Below are 10,826 nucleotides of genomic sequence, written 5' to 3' on the forward strand. Positions count from 1 at the left end.
CCAGGAGTATTGATTTGTTTCAGAATAATTACATTCCAACATGGAATAAGATTAAAAGGGACTTAGAGGTGTGGGGAAGAATGAAGCTGTCATTTTGGAGAAGAATTGCAACGATCAAAATGAATGTGCTACCGAAGATGTTAGCCTTGATCACCTGATGGGAATGTAAGAAGGTAAAATGCTTTTGGGAAATGATATATAATGAATTGAAGAAAATGTTGAAATATACATTTGCTAAGAAACCAGAAGCATTTTTACTAGGTATTACAGGTAATGAGATAAATAAGAAAGAAAAGAAGTTATTTTTATATGCAGTGACTGCAGCAAGAATATTGATGGCCCAGAAATGGAAACAGGAGGAGCTACCTATGATAGAAGAATGGAGAATTAAAATGATGGACTATGCAGAACTGGATAGAATGACAGGAAGGATCCGGAATCGACGAGATCAAAGATTTACAGAAGATTGGGAAAAGTTTATTCAATATGTGCAAAAACTGAGTAATAACCAGATTACATTTTTAAGTTTTAATGAAGCTCTGTGATGGGAAAATGTCAAAATAAGTATTAAAAATGGAATGAAGTTTACAGTAATAACATAAACAACGGGTAGAAATTTGTAAAAAGTAAAAATATGAAGGATTTGCAGACAAATTGGGGGAAGTCAAAAAAGAGAAGTAAGATGTAATTAAGATGTAAGGAGTGTATAATTTTGTTTTGTATTTGAAAACATATATATATATATATATATATATATATATATATGCTGTTGAAGAGTGTGGTCACAAAATGGGCTGCTGTAAAGGTGGCACGGCATGGGGGGGGAGCCTCCTGTCAGTATTTTCATCCCTCCCATTGCAAGGATCACCTGATCATGTTGTTTTACTTTCATGCTGTGAGAAAGAAGGGGGCGGAAGCTACTCTTTGAGACTTCCGTCTCTAGTACTGTTGTATTGTTTCTTTGATCTGTCTAAGACAGGATGGCTGTATGAGAGCTGCTCCTCTTGTTTGTTACGTTCTTTTATTTGATTAATTGGTAGAAATAAATTAGGCATGCTACAAAACCTCCACAGCTTTGCTTCCGTTTACTCTGCTGCATTTGGGTGCTCACATGAGCAGATGTGAGTCCACAGCACCAGGACCTGCTCCTCGGAAATGGTGCATTGGTGTTCCTGCGTTCCTGTGATCGGAAGGTCGGAGAAGGTGCTCCCGTCGCCCAGCCCATGCAGGGGCTGAAGATGTGGGCTGAACATGGGCGTGCGGAAACCTCCAAGGAGTGCACCACAGCTGTTGTTGTCACAGTGGCAGCAGCAGTGAATGAAGCATTCCTTGGAGGCGGGCTATGCCGCCCCTGTGGATCCTCTTGCCCGAAGCAGTCGCCTCACCTTGCCTCACGGGTGGGCTGGCCCTGGGAGGCTTGGGAAAAGGCCTTTGGGTGGTAGTATTGTGACTTGCGGGGATGATTAGGGAGGCAGGAGAGGATATATTATTTAATGATATCCTTCGTAACTTGCACTAACAAGTTCCATAACCTAGCAGAGTTCCAAACATCCCCCTTTTTAAATGACACAGCGGTTAGCTTGTTGCTGGCTCATCTGAGCCTCACTACTTAAGATTCCTGGTAAGATCCCTTCTAATCCCTCTTAAAAAGAATAGACATGAGAATCTGATTAAACTTAATATAAAAGTAGTTTACTCACAGATTCATTCAGGTTCACAGATAGATCCCTGAAGGCAGACTTAGGTTACATGACTATATACAATGGTACCTCGAGTTACAAACGCCTCAGGTTACAAATGCTTCAGGTTACAAACTCCGCTAACCTGGAAGAGTTACCTCAAGTTGAGAACTTTGCCCCAGGATGAGAACGGAAATTGTGTGCTGGTGGCGCAGCGGCAGCAAGAGGCCCCATCAGCGAAAGCACATCTCTAGTTAAGAATAGTTTCAGGTTAAAAACGGACCTCCGGAATGAATTAAATTCGTAACTAGAGGTACCACTGTATTTATATGAAAAGTCCCATAAGGGAATTAGCAGTCACTTCTCCTAACACACAGGAACATACAAAATGGAGAACACACACTGATCGGAACATGGAGGCCGTGTGCTCCTCCATGCTAGTACAACAGACCACACACCCTCTTCAAGCCACATGTAGTGGAAGTCTGTCCCAGCTCAGGAGGAAACAGGAAGTCTTCTCCCGAGTGGTACAAAACATCCCCTAACATGTCCACTGTAGGAATGTTGTGCTTGACTGCAGTTTTACATCTCACATGACTGACCCAGCAGACTGGACATTATCCCAACAAGTAGGCTGGGTTCACAGTTGTCCAGCATTCAGACCAAACTCTGCAGTATTGGGATCACATTTTTATAATGCAAAACTTTCAGAAATCTTTTTTCCAATAAAGTTTTCGCCCTTTTTTTTACCTGAGCTTAATGCATTGGGTTTCTTGTGGACACAAGGATTCTTTTGAAGCCCATTTAACAACCTTTCTGAAGGATTAAATACACTCACCACAAGATGGCTCCCCAGCAGCTTTCAGTTGCATTGTTTCCCCATCCTATCTAGTCTTGCAGTGAAGGCATTGATTATCTTTTGGAAGTCTGGAGTACTACTGAGCAGCTTGTGGATTAGAGCCTTGTCTAATAAAATAATAGCTATTTTTACATTAAAGCCCTGGGGATCTCTTTGAAAGGTAATTCTGTTACTTTAATTTCTGTACCCCATAAAAGGCTGTTATCTAGTTTGTGCCTCTGTTCATATTTTTTTCTAAGAGACAAAGACTGGCTCAGAGAATTCAAACTGATTTCAAGTTTTAAGCCTCCTGCTTTTAAAGGCTAAAGCTGCTTATGCTGTTAAGATTTCCCCATTTTTTAAGTATGAGAAATTTGAATGTCATTTGGGGTTGTTTAAATCTTTTTGCTGGCCTCAGATTTGTGGAAAGCACATCTCATGCAAAGGGGCATGATTTGTGGTGGTTAGTAGGATGTGTTTTCTGGATGACATGTAATCAAATTAGATATAGATTTTCTTGATTTTAAAAATAAACTTCTATTGCATTTGTGCTTTTGTCATTTACCTTAACAAGTGAGGAGTCCAGAATGAACACAGGATACAAATGTTGATCAGATTATTACCATTTAAAAAGAGCAGTGCTAGCTTGGGCAAGTTGAAGAGAGAGACTCTTGAGATGATATACGTTCTTATAAATTAAATCTATATTGGGTTGCACTTGCATCAGGGATGCTTCTAACACCTATTGGCAGAGCTGCTGAGCATGAACTGTTCTGAAATAAAAAAAGACAGGAATGTTTGCAGCTCAGATCTGTGGTTGAAAAGACAATTATAAATTTGAGTGGGATCAGTTTACAATGGCACTGATTGTAGGGGGATGTGGCAAAACCATATTGCGTTGAAGTAAAGGGGTTTTTTTTGTAAGAATGTTTCAATAATTAAGAAAAAAAATTATTTTAAGTGATTAACTGTAAGCAGTATAAAACCCTTGTATTTAACCCCTAATTAGAGCCTTTCCCAAATTCAGTCTCTTTTCTGCCATGCACATACAGGAAGGAAGAAAACTCTTACTAAACCCAAACCTACAGGTTGATTGGTCATTAAAGAAACATCATCCAGCCACTAACACCTATTTAGGAAATGTTAACCAGTCAAACATCAATGGCCGTTTTATTAAACCATCAGGAATCACAAGATGGCAACTTGACAATACAGTGGTACCTCATGTTGCATAGCCTCCAGGTTACAGAATCTTCGGGTTATGGTCGCGGCAAACCCAGAACTGTATACTTCCAGGTTTCGCCGCTCGTGCATGCAAAGAAGCGTTCTGTGTGCCGTGCGCAGAAGCGCTCTGTGCATAGAAGCGCTCTTTAGTTACAGAGTTTTTGAGGTGCGTATGGCACCCCGAAATGAATTAAATCCGTAACCAGAGGTACGACTGTATACTCTTAGCAACCCAGAAAGCAGATCAGTAGAAATGTTTAAGGAGCCGGGCATGTGCTTGGGAAAATCTATTTGGGCTTCAGCACACATTTCAATTATTTTTTCCTCAAAACTAAAATTCACGAAAGAAAAACTAAGAAAACCATTGACATTTTCAGTGCCACTGTCTCATTAAATGAAGTGGCAAAGCCTGCTGCAGCCTAGTAGGTTGGGGGGCAGAAATTAAACTTTGTGCAGTTTAATTTTAAATGGATTTAAGGGAGGAAGCATGACCGTATTATACTCTAAAAAGGATTATATGCCCGGGTTGGAGTCAGGTGTAGATCAGCAACAAAACACCCGAGGCCACTGAAGTTAACTCTTTATTCAAGGAAACAAACCACAGCTCCGGGCTAGTGGTCTCAGCAACTCTTTCTTAGGTCTTGCGAGGACTAAAGGTCCGGCTTTCCTGGTGCCCACTAGGAGATCCTCCTCTCCATGGTGTTTTTCATGCTGTGTCTGTGCACAACCACCCTTTGCTCTGCCCATTTCATTTCTCTGCATGTTCAAGGAGACCAGAGCAAGGGGCAATTCCCTGGCTTCTTCAGCAATCAGCTTCTCTGTCTCCTGGCCTTTCAGCCCCTGCTTCTGCCTCAGAGTCTGAACTGTGCTCTGCCGCAGCTTCTCCCTGTTCACTAAGCCTCGTCCCCTCTTCTGATGCCTCCTCCCAGTCTGCTCCTTCTTGTCCCTCTGACCACTCATCATCACCCCACCACCAATCCCCTGGCTCTGAGCTTCCTTCCGCTGGGGGTTCTCCAGGGGGTTCCCCGGCTGGTGTCTCCCACTAGTCCTCTGCATCCAGTCAGCCAAGATATTATACTTCAAAGTATAGCATACTTCACAACTTGTTAGCTTCTGACAAAAGCTTAAGCCATAATAGGTTTGTGGTCCTGTAATTCTAGACTATTCTGAACCTGCTGATCGTTATACGCACACATAAAGGCAAGCCATTTTTTTTCATTTAAAAGCAACTTGTCACTTCTACCACATGCTTGGCAGCATTCAAGAAACCTTTCAAAACGCCTCTCTTTCAGATTCTGGGAGACTCTTGATTTTGTTCAACAGAGACCCTTCATACCAACCCACAGACATTTGCGAGCCACTTCTCTGTGATGCTACCCTATGTGGTTGCCAAAACTAGAACTGTGTGGCTTCATTCCACCAAATGGATTTTCAACATCATCCCCAACTGGGGGGGGGGGGGCAATTACGTGGGGTGAGCCATTCTTTCATCCCCACTCACATTCTTGCTGTAGGCAAATATATACTGCGTTCATGTAAAATCACATAATTCAAATGGAAGGTGTGTGCATTATGTTTCTGTCAGTTTCTGTAGAGGGGTGGCATAGCTACCCATCTGGAATAGGTTGAGGCTATTAGCTTCTTGGATTGTTTGTGTGCATTCTCTCTCTCACCAACCTACTCATAAGCCCTTTCGTGGATTGGTTCAGCATAACACACATTCCTAAAAATATTTAGACTGAGTTATATAGTTCAACAAAGATTTATTTCTGAACACACTCAAAAAGCTATTTGCGAATTCCCTTTCAAATGGAAAAAGAAAGAACTGTAGGTTGTAATATTTAGTCTGAGACACAGAATTGATGTATTGAATTAGCTCTGCTTCTTAAATGAAATGAATCTACAGAGCCCTAATTATGCAGACGTTTCTAGCAATTGAGTCATTTTGACCGTTGTATGTAGTCTTATTGCCCCCACATCCAGAAAGGAGACTCAGAACACCTTATTAAGTACAGTGGTACCTCTGGTTGTGAATGGGACCCGTTCTGGAGGTCCGGCCATATCCTGAAGTTTTCTCAACCGGAGAGACCGCTTCTATGCATGCGCACATGGTGGTAGACCGCTTCTGCGCATGCAGCGAAACACTTCTGGGTTTGCCGCTTTCGCAACCCGAAGTTTACGTTACCCAAGGGCAGGGGTCTGCAACCTTTAAGACAAAAAGAGCCACTTGGACCAGTTTCCGAAGGAAAAAAAAAACTGGGAGCCGCAAAACTCATGATTATAAAAATAACTTTTTTGTCACTTTTTTATTATTTCTTTGTTTGACCCCTCAGAATTCCTCCTCCTCATAGAAATAAACGTTAAATTAACAAGTTACCTTTTTGTGTGTGCGTGTTCTTCACTCCCCTTTCAATGCAGTGACCAGCGTACATGCCCCTTACAATGTAGCGGGCGGGCGGGAAGGTGACGTTGGGACAGTGCGTGACTAATGCACGCACCGCCCCCATGCGACGTCACAGCCAGTACAGCGCCCGCCACAGTGGGGAGTGTCGGGGCGCACAATGCGCCTCCTCCCCTTGCTAGTATCCGCCCCGGAGCCGTGGCAAAGGTATAAAAGAGCCACATGCGGCTCCGGAGCCGCAGGTTGCAGACCCCTGCCCAAGGGTAACGTAACCCGAGGTTCCACCGTAGTTAAAAAGTTATATTTATTTAATGTCCGCTCACTGTAACCGGTGGGGAGCAGAGTTTGTGGCCTGGCGTGGGGCCCCGCTGCCCTTGTGGAGCCTTGCTGTGCCATACCCTTGGGCTGGGCACCACCCGCCCACAGACACTGCGGAGTACCCTGGGTTCCCGCCGAACCCAAATTTGAACGGGCCAATCTGCAGCAGCCGGGGGGGGGGGCAGGTTCAGGAGAGTGGATCGGAGGGGAATAGGCTCCACTCCTCTCCTAATCTTTAAAGGGGGCCTGAGCCAGTGCCTGGAGCACACTTGGCCCCAGAGCATTTTCCGTAGTGTAGTGGTTATCACGTTCGACTAACATGCAAATGGTCCCTGGTTCGTAACCAGGTGAAAACAGAGTAAGATCTTTTCATTGTAAAAATCAAGAGAGCTATCTGCAACGTGATTCTGTGTCTTGGCGGCTGAGTGATTAGGCATCCGGACATTAAATCTGTCAGACAATACCTCAGGGTGGCAGTGAATTAAGGCCTTACCTTTCCTTACCTGCCCACACTGAGTGTGAAACAGCCAAATAATACTAAGTCAACATTGAATTTTCTACAGTGTGGAGGAGTTCTCTACATGTCCATCTGGGGTTCCCCCCAAATTACTACTCAGTCTCATAAAAAGCAAATGGCCAAAGCCCAGACTATAGAGAGAGGGAGGGTGCTGAAAATGGGCACAGAGGGAGAAAGGAGAATGGAGCAGCTAGTCTGACCTCTCTGATTATGATATGGCTCACAGCCACCTCCCAGAGGAAGATACGGCATTGAGACCCTTTCCCCTAGGAGGGGAGGGAGCAAACTCACCTCTGCCAAGGACAGGAGCAGAACAATCAGGATGCAGAGTAATCTCTAGAAATCATTAAAGGTAAATTAATTATGATGAGCACTTTGTAACAAAACCATTACTCTTATTTATTCCTCAGTATAGTGAATCCCCACCACAAAATATCCAGATGTTTTGGGTAAAGAAATATGGCAGATTCCAGTTCCCGGAGTCTGCCACTGGTATTGAAAATAACTATTAAAAGGGAAGGTATATTTGCAATGTTTTCTCTATCAGATTCTGGCTCATCAACTTACTGCAGAAAGTGGCGGCTTTATATCGAAAGTGGCATACATGAATAGCAGTTAACCAGGGAAGGTTCTCCCTCATTTAAAAAGTGTTTAACCTATGTGGTAATCCTCTTATGTTCAGCCTACGCACAGAAGCATGGCTTCTTTCCAGCCCATAGTTCATGGGAGTGGAAATGCCACATATATAGGGGATGGCTCGGGGGGTTAATAAAACTAATGTATTTTTTCCTTTTCATATAAATTAGCCCAAGGTGTTAACTAATAGAATCCAGGCAGTGATCACAAACAGATTATGCTAATAAATGCCAAACCAAGAGCGTGTGGCTCTATGTAATTGGAGAGAACAAATATTTCAGCACAGCTAGCCCTGAAATTGCCTAGGTGTACGAAGTAACTTGTTGAATTTCCACAAACCTATATAAATACTGTTGAGAAAGATATGCCAATTCAGGCGCTTTGGTTATATGAGCTCTGAAACAGAGCACTGCTTATCAGTAAGGCTCCTGAACTATCAGCACCCCTTGCTGGGAAAGATTTATGGCTAACCTTTGCTAGGTTGGTGGCAAATAACAGTGGGGAAATGTTTCTTACAGAACAGGCAGTCAGGTGGCTCAACATGAAATTAGATATGTTTCCAGACGTAGCAGGTAGCTGTAGGTCTGATTGAAATTCGGGATCTCAAATAACAAAAGAAAGAAAGACTCAGTACCTGGTGTATGGTCTTGCCACTGAAAAACCGCTGTGATGTTTTCAGCACTACATGCACTTCAGAGGAACAGCATGGCTTTGATTCGGTGTGGTATGTTGGTACAGCACGGGGCCTTCCACTCCTAGGAAGCAGAGCAAATGATATAATTCTCACAAGTGCATTACTGAACATCAGTCTCCCCCTTTCGAGTGTCCTTCAACTGCTTTGGTAGATCCAGGCTTATAAATAAACATCCCTTGAATAACCACGACATTTGTATTTCTGTCTTCAGTATCCCAGGGCGTCTCTCCGTTGTGCCAAACAGCTTTAGAATGGAGACAAAACCAAGAGAACTCCAGTTTTTATAGGAAAACATGAATTTCATACTGCAGCTATGGGAAAGTTCAAGCCGTATGACACCTTTCTGCATAAAGTGCCTTGCTAAAGATTCAGCGATAATTGGAAATGATACATTACTATCTCAGTCTGATGTTTTACAGAGGAGATATGTTGACCTCTATCCATCTTTGGAAACAACAGTGGGAGACTGTGTGATCTTGTATGATTGCATGATGCACGGGGATGCTCAGCTAGCCTGCTAAGCCAGCTCTGCTCCCACTTCCTTCTCTTCAACTAGCATGGAACAAGGAAGGTACAATCCACTACAGTGGTACCTCGCAAGACGAATGCCTCGCAAGACGAAAAACTCGCAAGACGAAAGGGTTTTTGGTTTTTTGAGTTGCTTCGCAAGACGATTTTCCCTATGGGCTTGCTTCGCAAGACGGAAACGTCTTGCAAGTTTGTTTCCTTTTTCTTAAAACCGTTAATACCCAGGGTGCATTGCTTGAAGAGGTGCAGTTGCACGCGGTGTGGTAGCCTTTTTTGAGGTTTTTGAAGACTTTGGTGATTTTTGAAGCTTTTCCAAAACTTTTCCGAAACCATGCTTCGCAAGATGAAAAAATCGCAAGACGAAAAAACTCGCGGAACGAATTAATTTCGTCTTGTGAGGCACCACTGTATAACCTTTGCCAAATAGGAAAAAGTTAACTTTTGGAGGAGGTAGTCAAGGAGCAGGGAGGTCTCAATGGTGCATATGGATGGGGACAGTTCGGTTTGCATTTAAAAGCAAACCTATCTGAATATGTGAAGCGAAACACAGCCATCCTTCAGAATTCACACTTCTCTGAATTTAAGCAAGTAGTTCTCAAGCCGAGTAACGTGTAGAAAAGTACATATACTGGGATGGATGTGCATGAAAATGAATATATTAGTGGAAATAGCATATAAAAAGTCATTATATTCGGGGAAATAGAGTTGCAGAAAACACATATACTATTCTTCAGAGAAAAATGTGTAATATTAGGAGAAATTTACACTAAGATACTGCTCAATATTCATGATAATATTTTTTATTGCAAAGTGAGGTGGAAATGTGCAGCACACTGAACGTAAAATTGGAAAAATGAGAAACTGAGAAATTGACCAATTTGTCCACATCCCTACTAGTCAATGAAACATTATTTCCTTTCCCTATGTGTCATTTCCATGGTCCTCAGCAGGAAATGATGCTCCTGAGCATTTCCTGCCTTGTGCAACTCCTCCCAGCTGCTAGTTATCTCTCACATAAAATCAGCAGAAAGCATGAAACCAATATAAGCAGCACGAAAGCAACATTTATTCTAATACGCCACCACAGGATCTGTTTGATGAAGGCTGCCCTCAGAAATAAATAGTAATGGAATATGATAGCATAATGTAAAACTAGCCTAAAAACTACCGAGAGGAAAAAAATGCTAAGCGGCAGAAATGCGAAATGCACCATAAAAACCCAAACAAAATTATGAATGAACAGATTGGAAAGCATCTCAGACCGATGATGGACTGTATTGTCCATCCATACTAGACAGGAAGAGCTCTTCTGCTTGCAACATGAGAAATGGAATATGTAACTAGGCTCTAAATCAACAGGGCATAATTCTGATCAAACATGGTTAGGCTCAGGCTGCAAGTCACAGTTGAGGACATTGTCTGCCGTGTTTTAGCATCATGGACATGGGTTAGTTTAAACTCCGAATTGCAGTTTTCTTTTGAAACACTGAGATGCACTTCTTTATACATTTATATGAAGTGGCACAATATACTGCCTGATTTTAGATCTCCTTCTGCAGTAGTAAATGGTACCCAGGTGCTTGTGTGTCATATGGAAACTGTGATAAACTACTAGTGGTAATTGGGTTCACTCTAAGTATGGCACTTGCATTATCCTGGAAAGGAACTGTGAATAACATTGGTTGTTTCTGCATACTGATTTACACATATGAAATTGCTGGAGCTCGAGAAGAGACTTCAAAATATGTAGGCGTACTAAATCAGTATGCAAAAATTGCCTATTAAGAATAAAAAAATATGTCTCAAACCAAATATAGTCCTTGAATATATAGAAGCATATAACCGTATATCTTTAAGTGTACAGAACCTTGCAGAAAGTATCTAGGTTACAAAAATATTAGCCTCTCTGTATAATGTATTTCCATCAATTCACAAGTGTGTGCATATTCCCCCTGCATGCTAGTCTCCTGAATTTTGAAACTTCCCATATA

The 10,826-nt window shown here is 42.4% G+C and overlaps 1 long non-coding RNA gene across 1 annotated transcript in view; it reads right to left on the minus strand.

The window, feature by feature from the left end:
• The window catches only part of LOC144327391 (uncharacterized), a 67,657-nt gene extending 59,109 nt beyond the window's left edge, over positions 1-8,548 (minus strand). The window contains exons 1-2 of the long non-coding RNA XR_013392475.1: positions 8,248-8,548; positions 7,269-7,313 (exon numbers count right to left, since the gene is read on the minus strand). This is a non-coding gene — a long non-coding RNA (uncharacterized LOC144327391). The remainder of the gene's footprint in view (positions 1-7,268; positions 7,314-8,247) is intronic.
• Positions 8,549-10,826: the final 2,278 nt, after the last annotated feature.

Source organism: Podarcis muralis, chromosome 4 (assembly GCF_964188315.1).
Source record: "Podarcis muralis chromosome 4, rPodMur119.hap1.1, whole genome shotgun sequence".
Taxonomy (NCBI): Eukaryota; Metazoa; Chordata; class Lepidosauria; order Squamata; family Lacertidae; genus Podarcis; species Podarcis muralis.